Here is a 20487-nt window from a genome sequence, read left to right on the forward strand (position 1 = left end):
CCTTTCCTTCCCCACAGCCAGGCAAGGAGTCCAGAACATAAGACTGATTTAATATCGAGAACCACTGGAGAAACATGTCAGGATTGCAGTGTAAACATCCCTGCCACAGAGAGCACAGGGGGTCATGTGCTTTTGTCCTTGAGTCACTGTCCGCTGCTCAAGGTCAAGTTTATGGAGGATGAAGGCCAGTTGGGTCGGGACACCTTTCATTGATTCAGCACCAGTGTTAATTAGCTCAACACTGTGTAAGGAGCTCCCAGGTTTCTTTAGTAGAAACTCAGAGGGTTTTACATAAAAGCCAACACAGAAAAAGTAAGTTAGAGACACTGAACATTATAGCCAGTTTAGGTTTTTAGCAAATTTCTGGGCTTTGAAATGGATGGAACTATCCCACTCTCTGCTGCCAACTCTGTCTTCAGGGTGGCCTCACAGGCCCTACGAGGGGAAACAGAGAGCCCCCTTGAAAGAGGAGTCCCTACTCAATAAACTAATCACACAGAAAGTCTCTGTATCAGAATCTGGAGCAGGAAGTGAGGAATCTAGGGGTAGAAGGATAGCATCCACAGTGGCCGTCACCTTCAGACTTGGAAAGCTAAACTCCCAAGAACGGACGGTTTCAACCATTTTAATGGTAGCAATTTTTATGTTATCCTTAATTCATTATTTTAATAGTGTATTTAGAAGCCACCTTCTCAAACAAAACAATTGCTTTTTGAGACCTTTGAAGATGGATTTGAAAGCCAGTCTGTTCCCAAAACATTTGCACAGATGAGAATCTCAAGGTTTGAACTTTGGCTTCTGAAGACACAACCTCTTATCCAGAAGGAGCAAAATAACACAGACAGGTATTTATATCAATATAGAGAGGCATTAGCATTTGAAGACTTTCCCTTGCAGCTCGCTAGGGGACTCTGTTATTTAGAATTTAAGATTTTTACTTACAAACAGCCCATTGGTGCCCATCAATGGAGCATCTCAACTTTAGCATCACTGTCTTCCAACCCCGAGCCCCCTTCTTACCACGATCTGGGCTGCATCCTCTGCGTCTGTCTGGCTCTGAGGACCTGGAACCCCTCCCTGAGGTCAGCCCCTGTAGCCAGTTCTTGGGGCCCCAGTCCTTTCCCTGCCCTGTTATGACCCTGCCGTGCCCATCTGACACTGTCCCCATGTGTCCCCTCAGGAAGCAGTAAACCCCCTGCCCCCACCCCGGCCCCACAGTAAACCACATATATCCCAACCTAGGTGAGCATCCGCCCTCCCCCCACCCCCCAGTTCCATCCTGTGGTTCCAGCCTCACCTGAGGGGACGCTGGGCCATCTCTCTGCATCCCCCGGGGCAGCTCGGCTGAGCTGCAGAGCCAGGTCCCAGAAGCCACCTTGAGCAGCGGCTTACCTGCCAGATGCTGACCTTTGCCAGCTGACCGTCCCCTCCATAAGGAAGCCCAGTGCAGGTGAGTCCTGTGTCTACCTGGGCTGGCCTGTGGAGGCCATGCAAGCATGAGCCCCCATCCCAAGCTTTCCCTTGTGCAAAGGTCCTGATAGTCCCACAAATACCTGATTTACAGGGCTGGCTGCAGCCACCAGGCTGGGACTGGCAGGAGCCACACCTGAGCTGGCTGTGATGTGCTGGTGTCTGCCTTTGATGCACCCTGACCGTGGCCATGGTGCTCTGCACGCACCCCTCCCAGCCCCTGCCCAGGGCTTCTGCTCAGTGTGGCCGGAGTCCTCCGTCAGCAAGTGCTTCGCGGAACCGGGGATGTTACTGTTCATCAGGTCCCACCCGTACTACACCACAGCATCCCAGGTGTCCCCACACCTGTGTGCCCAGGCCCCAGCTCCTTCAGAAGCCCAGTGTTGCCCATTTAACTCAAGGAAATTCAGCCATAGCTCTCGGGTCAGCTGGAGGAAGAAATCTGAGTTTGGACAGCGGGGTGGTGGTTCTGCTGTGTGGACCCTCAGCTGCTCTATGAGGCTGGGAGGTCAGCCCCCCCATCTCCAGGCAGACTTGCTGACTCTGCCGTGGACATGTGACCTCCGTCCCCTGCTCTTTGTCCCCAGGTCCCCTTCCAGAGAGCTCCCACGTCTGGGAGTCTGTGAAGCTGTGAATGTGGCCTTAACTTTGGGAGAAAATGCTTTTTGAAGCTTGGTTCTGACCCGCTCTCCCACCAGCGCTGCCCCTTCCTCGGCTCCCTGGGCAGCATCTCCTGCTCTGGGTGGGGTGGGGTTCCTGAGCTGGCCTATTATCAGGGGTCATTGCTATTTTCCTGGTCACCTTCCCAACCCCCTGGGTCACCATGGGGCCTCAAGGACTCTTCTGGATCTGGGACCACCCCTGATTCCCCTGCCATAACATCAAAGGCAGCTGATTACCTTCATCAGCAAATCTATGAGCCATCCACTCTAAGGGATATTTAGAATTTCTGTTTATCTCCCGAGTGTCTGGAAACGTGGCATTTCAAAGGCTCTGTTTGATCATAGATCCAATTTATTGCCAGAAATGTGCCTATGGAATAATGGGAACCCTCCGATGGCAGTGGAGGTGGCATCCTGTGAGAAAATTAATTACTCTGGAAACTAAATGCCAGCTGCCTCAGCAGCAAGTGTTCGTGGGAGAACTGGACCTCATGGTGTTTGAAGTCAGGCAGCTGAAAGGCTTTTCATGGAAGTGGTCTCTGTGCCCAGATTCTGCTGCGGGGTCAATGCCCAGGGCCAGGGTCTGCCTTTCCTTCTGCACTAGTTCTGAGGGCTGGGGACCCCGGACCCTGGAGAACCCAGTTGTCAGCGTGTGGGACAGAAAGTGCCTTCACAGCATCTCCTGGGCTCCTGGGACATACTCTTTCCTGTCTCATCAGCGAAGTCGGGCTATAGGATAACCCCAAAACCAACCAACCTGTGAATGGACCAACAATTTACACAGTGGCATGTTCTGATCTCTCTCTCTCTTTTTTTAAAGGTTTATTGATTATTTATTTATTTTTTGACTGCGTTGGGTCTTTGTTGCTGTGTGCGGGCTTTCTCTAGTTGCGGTAAACAGGGACTACTGTTCGTTGCGGTGTGCGGGCTTCTCATTGCAGTGGCTTCTCTTGTTGCTGTGGCTTCTCTTGTTGCAGAGCACGGGTTCTAGGTGCACAGGCTTCAGTAGTTGTGGCATGTGGGCTCAGTAGTTGTGGCACACGAGCCGTGGCATGTGGGATCTTCCCCGACCAGGGATCGAAACCGTGTCCCCTGTATTGGCAGGTGGATTCTTAACCACTGTGCCACCAGGGAAATCCCAGCATGTTCTAATCTTGTGAAGAGGCCTGTGTGCTTAATTTCCAGCCTGGAGGTTGATGAGGGATTATTCCAGGAGTGTTTGTGAGTTGCCAGAAGACCAGGCTCTTGGATTTCTGTCCAATCACAAGTGGCTGCGGGGGACAGAGGAGGTGGCCTGGCCCTGGCTGCCCCCAGAGGGGGTAGGAAGAGACCGGGGATGTGTGTTTGGTACAAGGAGGAGTGACCGGGCCATCCATGGCTGAGAAGAGCCTGAATGTTCCAAACCATGTTTGAATCTCCAGGTTCATCCTTGGCTGCTGAATGGTGTGGGCCTCCCAGCTGGGCCTGGCCGGGTGGCGGGTGGACTCAGAGCCAACCAGGGAGGCAGCAGCGGACCCCCAAGGCCTTCCTGGATCTCCCCAGTCATGACGCTGTTGGACTTGTCTTTGAGATGAACCGTCTGTCTGGAGGTGCAGGTCATCAAAATAACATGGCCCTGCTGTAGGCAGCGCAAGCCAGGGGCCCTCAGAGGGCGGGGAGAGGGCACCGCTTCAGGGAAAAGAAAATTCACATTTTTCTTTAGAGAAAATGAACGGTGGCGCTGGGTCCAAGCGGTAGGTGACCTTGCTGTTGAGTTAAAGTGCTGCTGGGAAGATGAGAGAAGGCAAACATGAGAAGAATGGTAATGAATAGCCGTGGACGGGAGCCCGGAGCCCTGACTCCCCGCCATCCACAAGGGGTGCTCGCGTGAGGCCTATAAATAGACACTTAAAAACTGATTCTAAATTGAGCGAAGATGTGGGCTTGTTTCCGCCGTTGGAAGAGCCTTACGTAAGGCTCCGGGTGCTGCCAGCTGTCCTTCCAGAGTGCTTTGACGGTTGTATACCCTGGAGGGGAACCTGCAGGGAGCAGGCGGGATGCTCAGACTCCAGGTGGATGACACTGTCCTTTTGAGTGGCTCGAAGATGGTTGCGGGGGCCAGGCAGCAGAGGGAGGTCTGGGCTCTTCCTCTAGGGGCTGCAGGGAAGCCCGCAGACTGGCTCTGGGGTCCCCCAGGTGCTTCTGGGCCTGGAGGGGTGGGAGGTGCTGGACTTCTGGGTGGATGGGCCCCTCCATGGCCCAAGGCATTGGGGGCGGTGATGACTGGAGGCCCGGGAGGGAGGAAGGGACAGGTGCGGAGGACTCCAGCCTGTGCTGGAGGCTTCCGGGCCCTTCCCTGCTGTCCTTCTTGGTCACAACTGGTCAGAGCTGGGGTGGGGGATGCCCAGGCAGGACAGCGGCCTTTCTAAGTGACCTGCTTGAGGTCACAGAAAGAACCTGGGACAGAGTGAGGAATTGAACCCCTCTTCGCCCCGACTCCCAGGGAGGGGTTCTTGCCACTAGACGTGACATTTAGTGCAAGCACTAACCCCCAAATCCCTTCTTCCTGGAGGTGCTGGGATGGTGGGGTTTGGTGGAAGGAAGCGCCGGCTGTTGATGTGGCCGTGGCCCCAGGTGGTGTTCTAGAGGTTCCTTTAAGGTGGATCCCACCATCCACCTTTTACACGTGATGGAGCCGAGGCCGACGCTGGGAAGGGATTTGAGAGGCAGCAGAGCACTTACCCATGGAAAGAAACTGAACAGCAGTGCAAACATCCAGTTCCTCCTGAGTAGAGGCAAGCAGGTTACAGTGGAGTGGCTTGCTCAGAATGGAAGCATCTGCAGCCTTCTAAGGGTTGGTCCATCATTCTCCCTTGTATCTGGACCTGAGGCATCTGCACTGGGCCCGTTTCAGGTGACCCGCAAATTCCCTCATTAAACCCCACAGCTAGGAATGTCTGTTCAGGGAAATGAGAGCAGCTGTCAGGCTTCCTTAGAAAAGTGACAACGCCGAGTCCAGAGTGGACCTTGGTGAGGAAGGTGAAGCCATTGTCTGCGGGTGCAGATAGCAAGACCCTATTGTTTTCCTCGAAGAATGATGCCATCCCCTGACTTCAGACCCAGGGGCCAGATCGGAGGTGGACGTTTCCGACCGGCACAGCTGTTCATGAAGTGCTCCCAGCCCTTCTATTCCAAGCAGATGGGATGCTAGGGAGGAAGAGGCCATTGCCATGGTTTTGAAATGAATGGAGAAATTCCTTTTTAACTTATTCTGCCTTCAGCCAAATTGGAGGGAGGAGAGGAATTTGGACGGGATGTTTCAGACCCGGACCCCCCATCCTCTTGCACCACCCCAGGCTCCCCGTCCCTGAAGAGGGATGGGGTGCGGCTCCTCCTCCTGCCCCACCATAAATTCCGGATCCGACCCACAGCCCTTGCCTCTGGCTTTCCCCTCCAGCTCGCGTTGGCAAAGCATCCTCTGTTCAAGCAGACTGTGAAACTCTGTGTCCTCTTTTCTGTTCTTTATGAAACCGCACTGCCCAGGAGAAAGGGTGGGCTGGGAACCTGGGCAGAGGAAATGAGAGGTGGTCTGCCTCTTCTCTGTCTCCTTTAATCTCTTTTCTTCCCCCTGAGGCCCCCACACGCACACCCACCTCTTCTGAAAGTGTCCCAGAATACCAGTTCTGCCAACTAGTGGGGTCAAGCTTTGTTGTGGGAAAATACATATTCATGAGGCTTTGAGGCGCTTCATTGAAATGCTGAGAGTCTCTGCAGCCAGAGTGATACAGAAGCCATTGCTTTATTTGTCCAACACGAGGTTAAGGCAATAATCATATGATGAATGGCTAAAGAAACATTTTAATTATTTGTTTCGGGTGATTTCTGATCATCTCATTAGAATTATAATCAGTTCACTTTCCCAGGTATTCAAAGCCTCTCACTCATTTAAATTTCTATACTCGGAGGAGCTCTGTAGGAGCACCCATATCATTTCTGAAACCAAAGTAATTTCCTCTCTTTTCTTCTGTTTTATTCCAGAAAGATTTCATCACCAGGAGGGTTTTCAGGACCTTACCAAACCGCTTGTTTTCGGTAAGAAATAAGAGGTAACCTTGCATGGTGTGGGGTTTTGCTTCTGACATGTGAAACGGGGTCGTTTTACTGGAGAGATGCTGCCCTTCGGGTGGCTGGGCAGCTGTCCTAGTTCTTTACCTCCTGGGTAGCTGGGTCTGTGTAATCAGTACTTATCTGAGCACAGAGCCTCTGAAGCTGGGGTCTGATTCACAGCCAAGGGCCGATGAGCAGTGGACCCACTGCTGGGCACTTATGTTGTGTCCATGAAAAATTAAGCAGTTGATCTAAGAAAGAAATGGAAAATTTTATTCGAGCCAAAGTTGAGGATTATAACCCAGGAAGAGCATCGCAGAAAGCTCTGAGAACTCTTCTGCCTGTTAGAAGTCAAGGCAGTTATATAAGTTTTTTGAGACAGAAGGCTGCGCGTCAAAAGACTTACTATTGACAGTTTACGTGATCCAGATATAAGTGTCATTGTTGCCCCTTACGAGATCAAGAAGGAATGTTGTCTTTTTTTTTTTTTTTAAATGTATTTTTGGTTGTGTTGGGTCTTTGTTGCTGCACGCAGGCTTTTGCTAGTTGTGGTGAGCGGGGGCTACTCTTCATTGTGGTGAGAGGGCTTCTCATTGCTGTGGCTTCTCTTGTTGCAGAGCGTGGGCTCTAGGCATGTGGACTCAGTAGTTGTGGCACGCAGGCTCTAGAGCATGGGCTTAGTTGCTCCGCGGCACATGGGATCTTCCAGGACCAAGGATTGAACCGGTGCCCCCTGCACTGCCAGGCAGATTCTTGACCACTGTGCCACCAGGGAAGTCCAGGAATGCTATCTTTTAAGGGCTCGTCCCGTTGATGCTAGGAGAGTGTTGCCGTTCACAGTTGAGCAGGTATTTCTGTGATGGGGTGGGGGGGTGGAGAGAAAGTTTTTTTGTTTAGATTTTTCTGGTCTTGCCATAAATATGAATTTTATTTCCTAGTTTCCTGGAGGTGATGCCTCCCCCACGCTCCTCAGTGCACACACCACATCCGCTCCTCATTGTACTATGATTCTGTAAACCTCAGTCCTCATGGTGTCACCAAACTCAGGTTTGGCTGCTTGCTGCTCAAAAGCCAATCATTTGAGAGGCAAGTGTCAGTAGAAAGGAAAGTTGCTTTAATCAGAAAAGCTGGCAATCTGGGGAGAAGGTGGACTCATGTCCAGAGAAGATTCTGCTCAGCCAGAGAAGTTTTTAAAGGGAAGAATGGGGGAAAGAATCTCAGTGAATCATCAAGGCAGGAGTTTGGGTTCTGCATCCATCTCCGTTGCGTGTGGACTGGCTGACTCTCTCTTCAGATGGTATCTTGCCCACGTGATCTGCCTGCAGACTTGCTAAGGGGGCTACTGGGGGGTAGAGGGTTAGTCATTCTTTACTTAATTTTTCATTCTTACTTCTGTCTGGGAAAAGAATTGACAGGTTAGACAAGGCATGGTGCGCATTCAGAAAAGTGTAAGTCTGCAGTTACTTTCGACTGCTTAGTGATCTCATTCCCATAATTAGATTTTTAAGGTTCGAGGGGGACAGAAATGGGTAAATAGGAGAGGAGCAAAAGTGCTGCTTTCAGTGGATTCCATCATTTATCTGTGTGACTGCTACCCAGATTCCTATTCAGATTGAAGTTAGATGCACATCACCAACAATATATACCATTAGAAACCTTCCTCTATTCCTAGTCTATGAGAATTCCACCATTTTGAAATACCAGGATGCTGAGTGGAAGATTTTAACTCTGGTTATAAAGATCCCTCTTAAGCTTACCAGGGATGATGGGTGGTCCCGAGTTGCTGCCGCCCAGTGGGTGAAGCTGTCCTATGGCCCTCACCCCACTGACCCACGGTGGGCACTTGTTTCCTCTTGCTCTGGAGTACCTGTAGGAGCAGATTTGCACAGGCTTGTAGGCTAGGTGCCAGCCAAGAGCCTGGTGCAGGGGAGGTTTGTAGGACATGGGTTCTGGGCTGAAGATGAGCTGGCTTCTTCTTCTGGGGCCAAAGACTACCTGTGGCTGGGTAGTAGGGAAGCTGGAGTATGGGTTGGAGTATTTTTGAAGAAGAGAATGTCATTAGGGATGAGGAGGCTGAGTCAGGCATGGTGGGCATGATGGCCAGAGCAGGTCCCAACTTCTGGTGGAGTCCATGGGTACTTACGCCTTCATGATGTCCACTGAAAAAAAGAAAGGCGCAACCTAAAAGTTAAGAATTACATTTTATTTGGTGGACCTTCTGAGGACTTCAAGCCCAGGCACAGCATCTTGGATAGCTTTAAGGGACTGCTCTGAAGAGGTAAGGGAAGAGTCAGAATATATGGTGTTTTTGCAACAAAGCCCAGGTAGTCGGAACATCAAAAGATTACTGTTAATTAAAGAAAACCAGACATCTCAAGTTAAGGAATTTAGTGCTTTTCTATGTATGGGAAGATGCAAGAGTCTGGGCTCACTGAAATCGTTCCTTTGATTTGCACCTCAGCTATCTGGGACCAGTGTCCTGTGCTTTCCCATCCTGAGTCCCCTCAGGATGCACCATTGCAGGGACTGCAGTGGTTGAGGGCTTGGCAGTGAGCATCCTGTTTCCATCCTGAGTTCCCTCAGGGCTCACCGTCTGGGCTGTGGTAGTGGCCGATGGCTTCATGGCCGCAGCATCCTTTGAGTGCTGATACTGCAGGCAACATTTTTCGTCCACAATGGGAAGGAGCATTTGCTAGTTGGATGGGGCAGTGCTGGGCAGGGATCCAGAGCGTTGTATGTAGGGTGGCTTTGGGATGCCTGAAGGAGAGGAAGACTGCGTATTCCCCAGCAGGGAAGCTCTGTGCCAATTCTGAGGATGAAGATGACCACCGGGAGAGATGGGATACTGGAGTGTCTAGACAATGGTTCAAAGCCATTGTTTTGCCCCTGGGGTGTCAGGAGAACACAGGCCTTGCTACTTGGAGCTGCTGAGAGATCACTGTTTGTAAAGCAAGGCAGCTTCATCTATTCCACTTGCTAACCTAGCATCTACCCTACATCTATAGTGCTAATCACTGCGCTGTGCTTGGGCAGGAATTCCCTCACATCAATTTGGGGAGTGTTCCTGTCGCAAATGTCCTACATGGATTTCATAGTGGCTTTGAAACCACACACCACAGTTTGGGACTTGAACCCAGTCGCACCTCAGGTGGGACTCAAACCCACAATCTCCTAGCTGAAACGGCACACCTGGTCTCAGGACTTAATGAAGCTCAGGCTCTTTGTGTCTTGATGCAGAAAGAATTCAGTGAGAGACAAAGTGATAGGTGAGAAGTAGATTTATTAATACAGGACGCTTGTGAGGGTACAAGCAGACCGGCAAGGGGGCTCTGCCCGGAGAACTAAGTGGGAAAGCAGGTTTGTTTAGGGAGATACACACTCCATAGACAGAGTGTGGGTGAGAGGCCCTAAAATATGGGGTGGTTAGTCTTTATGGGCTGGGTGATTTCATAGGCTAATGAGGAGGAGGAGGAGGGCCAGGGATTTCCAGGAATTGGGCCACTGCCTACCTTTTGGCCTTTTATGGTGGCCTTGGACCTGTCATGGTGCCTGTGGGTGTGTCATTTAGCTAAACTATTACAATGAGCTTATAATGAGGCTCAGGGTCCACCAGAAGTCGAATCTTCTGGCATCTTGGACCTAATCGGTTCTAACTTTTTTTTTTGGTTGCACCAGGTCTTAGTTGTGGCAGGTGTCTCCTTAGTTACGGCTGGCCAGCTCCTTAGTTGCTGAACGGGGGTTCCTTAGTTGCGGCATGCATGTGAGATCTAGTTGCCTGACCAGGGTTTGAACCCGGGCCCCCTGCACTGGGAGCATGGAGTCTTACCCACCGAGCCACCAGGGAAGTCCCAGTTCTAACTGGTTTATGTTGTGTCCTCCACAGCTCTGCCATTCTTTTAATGATCGTGCCATGCCCCTTGCCTCCTGTCTCAGTGTTGGGGGTGTGGGGGTGGGGCACAGTCACAAGGCATTTAAAGGATGTAGAACAAGCCTCCAAGGAAATGGCGGGTGAAACCTCACAGGAGTTGCATGATTTTGAATGAGTTTGGGCATAGGAATAAATGAGTATTTTCCTGGATGTTTCCTTGTCTTTAAAGCTTGTGAATTTACTTTTGTGCTTTCAACAAGGCCTTTTCCTTCTGGTTTGATTTTCTGTTTAGAGTCATAAACATACTTCAGCCTTAAATAGAGTAGATGCCTCAACCTCCCTCAGCTGCGAAAATGCTAAAGAATTTTGAGGGATTCTGGAAAGAGAGGAGATTTTGATTATAATTGGCAGTAAGGATAGCTTGCGAAGGAAGATGTTATTGATGGGGAAGCAGTCTCACAAATTATGTGAAATTATGACCTTCCAGGAGCCGGGGTTCTAACAGCCACCCCACTCTATCTACCTTCTAGGGACTGTCCACCATGAAATTGGCTTCTTGAGGATTTTCTTAATGAAATTGAAATTGTCATTGCATTCTGTTGGACACCACAGGGCAGTTCTGTTTTTTGCCTCTAGGGTATAGGGTATTTCCTTCTTCTGAGCCCAGAAAAGACCTAGTGGAATATTTACATATCCTGAAATACTATCAGAGTATGAAAATCAGTTGCAATTGACAAGAGGCCGCGCTCTTTTGCCAGTTGCACTCACCCATCTGCAGTGTGACAGGAACATCATCTAAGTGAATATACTCATCAGGATCCTCTGCAGAAAAGCATATTTCTTCTGTGAGAGAAAAGTGGCAATGAGATGGATATTTTTAACTGACAGTTATGCCAGAATGAATCTCTGGGAGGAGATCTGCAGAGAGAAGAGACTTCGGTTTATTTATTTTTCAACTGCAGGGAAACCATTCTGTAATTTCAGAATACTACTCCTCAGAGTGTGCCTGCTGTCTGTCCACAGATAACTTTGTGACTGTGCTTCCACTCACAGTAGAAGTTGGGAGGCTGTGTTCTATTTTTCCCCCCGGGGAGAATTATATTCCAGGTCTCACTATTCCAATGAGATGTATCCACTGGGCCCTTGATCTATAAAATGTGTGAATCATAATTATATAAATTAAGTGATTATCCTTAGGGAATATTGGAAAGATTAATAAGCTGCATTTAAATCATGGGCAAGTCTTAGAAAATATGTGAAGTCAGAAGATGTTGCATTTGTGAAAATGGCTGGCTCTTAGGATGTCAGCATGCCCTTGCCCAAGTACGAACACATACAAACATTGTGTAAATTCTGGCCAAGAATGGTCCTAAACATAACATCTTAAGAAAGGCAGAAAAATTCCCAGTTACAAGACATTAAAAGAAAACACAAAGTGGAACTGGCATAAGAGGTGGGGAGTGAGGTTGCTAATGGAAAGCAACAGTTAAGGTTTGTGATATCTGAGTCAGAGAGACTGAATGGGATGGGTAGACAGGGTAGGGAGCCTTGTAAAAGATGCTTAACCTGTCTGGGAACCCAAGTGATGGCAGAGATCTCATTGCCCAGGTGGGAAAGGATACAGGACAGCAGTTGTCCACATGGGAAAAGAGAAAATGAGATCCCTACCTCACAGCATATACACAAGTCAATGCCAATAGAATTCAAGACCTAAATGAAGGGCAAGATGTTAAAATATATAGAGGAGATTTTCTGTATGCCTTTGAGGTAGGAAAAGGTAAGACATGCATGTGGGCACAGACACATCATAAAAGATCATTAATATTAGCAACTTCTCTAAGAGAAGGGGCACTAAAGTTTAAAGCAAACTACCACTTGGAATAAACATATGTGATGCATTCTCTGTAAGAGATTGGTATTCTGTTTGTATAAAGAACTCTTTCAGATCAATAAAAAAAAAGCAACATAATTGAAAAAAGTGGGCCAGTAATATGAAGAAGAAGGAGGTGGGGATGATAAGGCTGTGAAGCCCAAACAGTGTGTTCATGGCTGTTTGTGACCTTGCTCTCTACCCTGCTTCTCTTGTGTTTGAAAAGTTGATAAAAGAAGAGATTCTGTTGAACACCTCAGTATAATTGAATGGGGTCCTGCTCCTCGCCACTTACAAAATCAAACTCAAAAATGTTGGTAGAAAAGAAAGTTGTCTTTAATCAGAATGCCAGCAATCTGGGGAAATGGTGGACCCAGTGTCCCCCTAAAACCACCTCTGAAGATTCTGCTCGGCGATGAAAGTTTTTAAAGGGAAAGGGGGAAGTCATCTCAGTTACTCATGGAGTGGGGGGTCAGAGTCACTGTCATCCCCCACTGCGTGCAGCTTGTCACTCCTCGTGATCTTTCTTTAGATGTTATCTTGTTCACACAGTTTGTTCACGTGATTACTGAAGGGGACGCTGGGGAGGAGATCTGGTCATCGGTTAATTACTTATTCTTCATTTCTACATCTTTGATTTACAGAAAGAACTGACAAGTTAGGCAAAGTATGGTGTGATCAAAAGATCTGAGACGTGTGCTTGGGCTGGAGATGAGTCGAGCATGGGGGTGCCTGGTTTAAGGTTAGTGACAATATAGCTCTGCTAAAGTGACAAGGAAAGGGGCTGAGGGCGGTTTCCTGCAAAGAGCTGCTTACATCAGTGTGTGCCTCACTGCTCCTGTGCCCTGCGTCCCTCTGGCAGGGCGGTCTTGCTCTTCTGTATCGGCTAACCCTGTAACTCACTGTAATTACTGACTTCTGGGCTCACCATTTTACAGGTGGTTCTGCATTCCAGTCTTCATTGAAATGCTCAGGACTTCTTTTTTCCCAGCTATTGAGGCATAACTGGTCTACCAAAAACCTGCACGTCGTTCACGTATGCGACTTGCTGAGTTTGGACGATACACTTGTGTGACTCACCACGGGCAATAAACATACCCATCGTGTTCAAAGGTTTCCTTGTTGTCCCTTTGCTTTTTATTTGTTTGTTTTGTAGTAAAAACACTTAACATGAGACCTACCTTCCTAAAAATTGTTTTAGGTACATAGCATCCCTTATTGTTAGCTAGATGCTGTGTTGTGTGGCATCTCTCTAGAACTGATTCATCTTGCAAACTGGTGCTTCATACCCACTTCCTCCCACCCCCATTTTGTCTACCTCTGTCCCATTGGCCATTTCAGATGCCCCAAATAAGAGAAATCATGCAGGCTTCATCCTTCTGTGACTGATGTATCTCACTTAGCATAATGTCTTCCAGATCCCTCCGTGTTGTTGCAGATGGTAATATCTCCTTCTTCTTTAAAGGCTGGGTCCTGTTCCACTGTCTGTGTAGACCACATTGTCTCTGTCCTCTCATCTGTCGGTGGACGCGGATTGTTTCCATGTCTCAGCTGAGTGAGCCGGGCTTGGCAGGGTGGCCTGGCTGTGTTGCTTCAACAGCAGCATCCACACAGGTTCTCTTTTTGGCTCTTTCTGGCTTCCTCTTCCATGTGCTTCTCTCCGTCTCAATGGACAGGGCTCACGGGCTCCCCTTTCAGGAGCCTTCGTTGGACATTTAAGCCACATTTAAGCCTGTCCTGTGTGTTCCTGCCTGAACGCTGATCTGTCTGTGGGCGTGTTCACCCTTCTGACCCTTCGCATCCCAGTGCCGCGTGGATCATAGATGCTCGGGAAGCCTGTGATCGCTGTGTCGCTGTGGTTTCTCACACTTTCAGAAGCTCGTTTTTCTCATCTGTCAAGTGGAGACATGGTTTGGGGGTGTGGTTGTGAGAATGAACCACACCACGGATGGGGAGGGCCTAGCACAGAACAGCCCACCACTGCGGCTGTCTTCTTCCTTGGAGGAAGCAGAGCGCAGCCATCACGATTTGCTTTCCAGCCTTGATATGTGTGTTCTCAAGTACTAGGAAACGCCTGCTCTGACACCACCTTTTTTTTTTTTTAAGTTGCATGTTAGGAGAGAAAAAATTCATCAACACTTTTTTAAAAAGATGAAAAATGTGTCAAGAAAATAGCACTCTGAGCTGCCACTCGGTTGAGCCCAACATAGTTTGTGTGATTAAATGAAAGGAAGTTAGCCATTTCTGTATGTAATTTTTTATTAATGATATTCAGATCGAATTAATTATATTCGGTTCTAATTAATTACATGAGTGTGTGCGCTGGCCTTCTCCAGCTGTGCTTCTGCAGAGTCCCAGGAGATGGTCCGGAAAACAGCAGCCCACATTCAGGTAGGGCTGGGACACACTGTGTGTACCACCCCCTCCTGGGTCCCAGAGCACCCTGTTAAAGGCTTTGATAAGTCCGGCAAGAAAGCAACTCATTTCATTCAGCTTAACACATCATTTTCCAAACTTATTTTTACCACATGTGCTTCTAGATCCACCAGGAAATACTACTTGAAGTCAGAACAGTTCTTACACCCTAGCTTGGCCTTGGACTGCTTCACAATGTATGTTTCTGGAGACACTACCGAGATTTCCCCTTGTGACAGATTGTCCTGTGAAGAGTTGAGTTTTCGCATAGTCCGTGGCTACTGCAGACTCATCTTGGACCAGTCACACGATCTCCTCCAGTCAGTTTACACACCTGCAGGGGAAAAACGGGGTGGCATGCCAGCCCTTCAGGGGGGCTGTCAAGGTAAAAGTTAGTCCTTGGAAGTGCCCCCACCACACCTACCTGTGCCCCCTGTCTGGCAGAGACCCTCATTCACAAGGATGGCCATATCATCGACTGTGTCCTGGCCTCAGGGCTCAGATGTAGAACTCAGCTCTTGGTGACATCCTCCTAGGAGGTGGGAAAGGGTGCACCTGACCTCCACTTTGGTGATCAGCCGCCAGGGGATGTGTCCAGCACTTCGACGGCTGTGCACTCTGGGTGTTAAGGGAGGTGACAAGAGGCCCTCTGGGGGAGGTGGCCTGTCAGTGTAGTCAGTTGTGCAGGAGGAAGTGAGTCTTGATGACCCGTCTCAAAGGGTGCGTGCACTTTCCTGGGAGAGAGAGGGAGGGAGGTGGGGCAGGACCTGGGGTGGGGGTGGGGGACCTGACAGAGGAGCCAGAGGATGAGGTAGCAGGGGCTAGACTGTCCTGTTTAGATGACATGTAGAACCCTGGCAGGGCTTCACCAGGGGACCGATGCTAGAGATGAGCGTGAAAGGGGTTCAGGGGTGAAGGCCTGAGCCCTGGAGATGCCTCGTGTGGCCCTGGGGAGAGATGATGCAGTGCAGGCTATGGGGTGAAGGAGGGCCCCAAGAGGAAACCCTGGGGGAAGAGTGTGTGGAGGGTCCTGGAGAGGGAGTGATTGGCGTGGCAGGAGGTGGGAACTCGGGGGAGAGAAGATAATCTTTGTGGTGGCAAAGAATGGTTGGATCCCTGCTTCAGGAGGGACAGAGGCGCCTTTGAGGGGTGGGTGGAAGCAGGGAGTCAGGCCATGGGTGGTAGTAGACTTGGTGAGGAGCCTGAGGGGCCTAAAAGTGAGTGGAAGCCAGGAAGTGGGGGCTCAGGACGCGCAGTGGAGGATTTTAAAAGACAAAGTGTCTGTAGGCTTTTTCTTTTGCATGAAAACTATCCAAGCCGGGGTGGGGGAGAGGAGAAAAGGTGTGAACAGAAGCAACAAGGCATTTTTCGGTGAGAATGGAAAATTGATGTTGGGTGTGGGTCAGGGATGTGGAAGAAGCGGTGGGTGTGAGGATGCAGTGAGGAGGGCGGAGGGAGAGGGGTGTGGGTGCTGGGGGGGAGAGCTTTTGATTTTCTGGAGGGAGAAGAATCCAGGCGTTTCCAGCTGTGACCTCTCTTCTCTCTGGGAAGTAGAACTAAGCTCGAGACAGCATAAAGGAATCCCCGTGATGGATATACATTCAGCACCTGTGTTAATTTTTTGAACAAATATCTCCAGTCGTGGCCAGTGTGCAGACGGTGGATGTGACTCATCTTAGGCTGATTCTGAGAGTCATCCCCAAAGACAACCCCCAATGTTATTTTCCAGCATGAAGATGCTGGCATATCTGTGCAGCCTCCCCAAGTCCTGGCTGAGAAAGCGATGTTCCTTGGGATGTTTGTCTGGTTTTTTTTTTTTTGTCGCTACCCAGTCTTGCCAGCCCTGCTGTGGGTCCTGCAGCCAAGCAGGGGCATCGTGTGGTGGGAGAGCTGGGGAGCTGTTCCAGGCTGAGACCTGGCAGTTGCCAAAGAAAATTAACTGTCTCCTGTGATGAGCTGAGATTTCACATCAGAAAAATCCATCAGCTTCGGGGACCAATTAGCTTAGAGATAAATCCTGATTTCCTCCCCTTCCCTCATGCCTCTTGGGGGGCTGGAGTTTGCAGTATCCCGGCTATGCCCACATTCTTTGCAAGCGTGCTGTTGGGCTCTGGAAGCCCCCGCTGGCCTCTGTTCCTCTGTGAGGTCCTGTGCGGGCACGGGGCAGCCTGGGAGGCAGGCCCCCCTTACCTGTGGTTTCCCTTCTCTCTGCCGGCTCATTACCCCCCATCCTCGGCGGATCCAGAGGCAGCAGTAGCATCCCTTTGCTGAGCACAGCGCTGTGCCAGACAGACGTACAAGCAGGCTTAATCAGAGATCCTTCAGCTCTGTAAGTAGATGTCCTGATTCCTGCTTTCCAGAGAGAAAGACAGGCTTGTGGACATAACGGTCTCAGACACTCGGAGCTGAGCTGGGCTCTGCCAGGCACAGCGTCGTGAGGGGAGCATGCAGTGTGCCTCCCCGGTGGGCTGGGAGGCACCCCACCTCCTGTGGCTGTGGTTGCCAAGGTCGTGGTTACTGCTTCTAGGCCAGAGGGTGCCCAGAGAGCCCCTGAGGCCCAGCCCTGCTTTGATGGAAAGTTAATTTGCGACCTGAAGTTCCTTTGTTTTCTCATCCAATAAAGGACTTGGGGAGGGGGCAATGGGGAGTGCTTAGGGGGTACAGGGGTCAGTTTTACATGATGAAGGGAGCTCTGGGGATGGATAGGGGTGATGGTAGCACAACAGTATGAATGTGCTTAATGAAGTATATGCTAACGGTGGTCTAGATGGTGAGTTTTATGTTGTGTTTGTTTGACCACAAGTTAAAAAATAAAAGAGAGAAAGAACACAGCACCATTTCTGGTAAACACTCACTGACTGTTAACTATGAGAGGTGCAGGGCCAGCCGTGGAGACACTCAGTACATATGGATTCTCCCGACGGTTATTCTCCACACTCGGGGTTTCCACCTCCCACCATTCTGGGACTCGGTTTCCAGCCTCTCCTGTGCATCTCCCCTAAATGTCATTATCACTGTCTCTGTCTTTCTTCTAGTCTGGCCCAGGTGGGAAGCTGCTCTCTAGGGTGGTTTTACCAGGATGGAGTGTGTGTGTGTGTGTGTGTGTGTGTGTGTGTGTGTGTGTATCGGGGAAGCTAGCTGATCCTCCTTCCAGATGCTGGGCTACCTAAAGCCACCCAGCCTGGGGATCCTCGCCGAGTGTGGCCTTCGCCCCATGGTGCGCCAGGGATTCTAGTGGAGGCACCAGGAAGCCCAACCCTCAGGAGTCAGGGTGGGCAGAGCCCCAGATGGAATCTGAAGAAAAACCTTAAAAGACGTGCCCCTGCCTATAATGTGGTGCCTCCTCTAGTCTCATCCCAGTTGTGTCCCCTCCTTTGCTCTAACAGTTCACACCCTGTAACGACCAACTGGACTTATTGACAGAAATGGCTGAAAGTGGGGAACGGGGGGCTTTGGAGATTCATCTTTTTAAAGCCTTTGCTTTGAATGGCATAGTGTGCGTGTTATAGGCTATAACATTTTTGAAGAAATAGGCACTCGTAGATTTTATTCCATTTGCAATTTAAGGACAAGCAAAGGTGTATTATAATATGGTGCGTTTTGTGTAAAGAGATTGTTCCCTAGTGTCTGTCATACTGGAGGCTAGTTGAGTTTTCTGCCCTTCAGAACATGTTTTTTTTTTTTTTTTTATTTTTAAAATTTATTTATTGACATATAGTTGATTTACTATGTTCTGTTAGTTTCAGGTGTACAGCAAAGTGAATCAGATATATATCTAATATAACTAATTTCAGTGCCTTTTTCAGATTTTTTTCCATTATAGGTTATTACAAGATATTGACTATATAGTGTCCTGTGCTATACAGTAGGTCTTTGCTGTTTATCTGTTTTATATATAGAACAATCTTTAAAAAAAAATAAGCTCTTCCATTGAAGCATAGTAGAAAAGTACTCGTGCAAATATTCTAAGTGTTTATTGCCATGAATTTTCTCAAACTGGACACATCCATGTAACTACCACCCAGACAAAGAGATTGTGTCACCAGAACTCAAGACACCCCCCCCACCAGTGTCCCCTCCCAGCCACAGCCTGCAATACCCAAAGGGAACTGGAATCCTATCACCAAATATTATTTTTGCTAATGTTTGGAGCTTTCATAAATGAATTTCTACAACATGGACTCTTCTGTGGTAGCTTCTGTCACTCAATGACAGTCATTCATAGGTGTCGTGTGTGCAGTAGTTCGATTGTCACTGTCAGATAGTTTTACATTGGATGAATATATAAGAATTTATCCATTCTACTTTTGGTGGACATTTGGATCTTTCCCAGGTTTTGGTCATCATTGATGCTGAGAACATTCTTATACATTTGGTATAAGAATCCGGTTGCATTTCTATTGCATATTTATCAGGGATGGAATCGGGGGATCATAGGATATGGATATGTTTATATTTTAGTGAACACTACCAATCAGTTTCCCAAGTGGTTGTGACAAATTACACTCATAGCGGCAAGGCTAAGAGTTTCATTTGTTCCACATCCTTGCTAATCATTGGGCTGTCAGTCATTTTAATTTTAATTCTGGTGGATATAGAGTGAGATTCTTTGGTTTTCATTTGCATTTGACTGAAGACTAACTTCAGGACCTTTTTTTGAATATTTTTATTGTCCTTTTGGATGTCTTCTTTTGCAAAGTTCCTATCTTTTGTTAATTTTTCTGTTGGGTTTTCCTTATCTCTGGGCTGTGTGTGATTCTTTGTATATTCGATACTTGAGACCTTGTTGGATGTATGAATGCATTGCAGATGTTTTCTCACACTGTTTCTCACCTTCATTAGGTATCTTTTGATAAAGAGGAGCCACTTATGAATCTTTTCCTTTAAGATAATTGCTTTTGGTGCTTTGTTTATGGAATCTGTTTGTACCCACCAAACGTGAAGACACTCTCTTGTGTTAGCTTCTAGAAGCTTTATTGATTGAACTTTCACTTTTAGATCTACAATCCACCTGGAGTCCTACTTTTTATGTATGGAGTGAAGTAGGTGTCAAGATTTATTTTTCCTGTGATGAGTATCTGGTTGGTCTAGTACCATGGACTACCCCACCACTCTCTCTAATAAAGGTCTGATTCCATTTCTGGTGTGTGACTGCTGACAGCTCTCAAACCCCACCTCCTGCCTCTCCTTCTGCCCTACATCTGGGCAAGCTAATAACAAAGCTTGCCCACAGCCTCATGTGCTGCTGGTGGAAGTTCAGACCACACAAGCCCCAGCCCCTGCATGCAAACTCTTCTGTGGCCTCACCCCCTAGCCACCAGGGCACTCACTCCCACTTTCTCTCAAGTCACTCAAGCCATTTTTGGACAGGCTTTTGTTCCTGCCATGTTCTCCCCACAAAGACCAATATGTGAGTAATTAATCTCTTCTTACCTTCTTTTTTTTTTTTAACTGAAGTATAGTTGATTTTTAGTGTTGTGTTAGTTTCTGGTGTGCAGCACAGTGATTCAGTTTATATATATAAAAACTGAATATATATATATTTCAGATTCTTTTCCCTTATAGGTTATTACAAAATATTGAGTATAGTTCCCTGTGCTATATAGTAGGTTCTTCTTGGTTATCTATTTTATATATGGCAGTGTGTATATGTTAATCCCAAATTCCTGATTTATCCTTCTCCCCCGTTTCCTCTTTGGTAACCATAAGTTTGTTTTCTATGTCTGTGAGTCTGTTTCTGTTATGTAAATAAGTTCATTTGTATCATTTTTTTTAGATTCCACATATAAGTGATATCATATGTTATTTGTTTTTCTCTGTGTGACTTACTTCACTTAGTATGACAATCTCTAGGTTTAATCATGTTGCTGCAAATGGCATTATTTCATTCTTTCTCATGGCTGAGTAATATTCTATTCTATCTATATATTGAAATCTATATCTATCTCACATCCTCTTTATCTGTTCATCTGTCAGTAGACATTTAGGTTGCTTCCATGTCTTGGCTATTGTAAATAATGCTGCTATGAACATTGGGGTGCATGTATCTTTTCGAATTTGAGTTTGCTTGGGATATATGCCCAGGAGTGGGATTGCAGGATCATATGGTAACTCTG

At 48.2% G+C, this 20487-nt stretch overlaps 1 protein-coding gene across 1 annotated transcript in view; it reads left to right on the top strand.

Annotated features, from left to right (window-relative positions):
* Positions 1-20487, top strand: part of APBA2 (amyloid beta precursor protein binding family A member 2) — a 248017-nt gene that overhangs the window by 119671 nt on the left and 107859 nt on the right. Inside the window, exon 2 of the mRNA XM_057722046.1 lies at positions 6150-6203. The gene's annotated coding sequence lies outside the window, so the exon portion shown is untranslated. The remainder of the gene's footprint in view (positions 1-6149; positions 6204-20487) is intronic.

This window comes from Hippopotamus amphibius, chromosome 2 (assembly GCF_030028045.1).
Source record: "Hippopotamus amphibius kiboko isolate mHipAmp2 chromosome 2, mHipAmp2.hap2, whole genome shotgun sequence".
Classification (NCBI taxonomy): Eukaryota; Metazoa; Chordata; class Mammalia; order Artiodactyla; family Hippopotamidae; genus Hippopotamus; species Hippopotamus amphibius.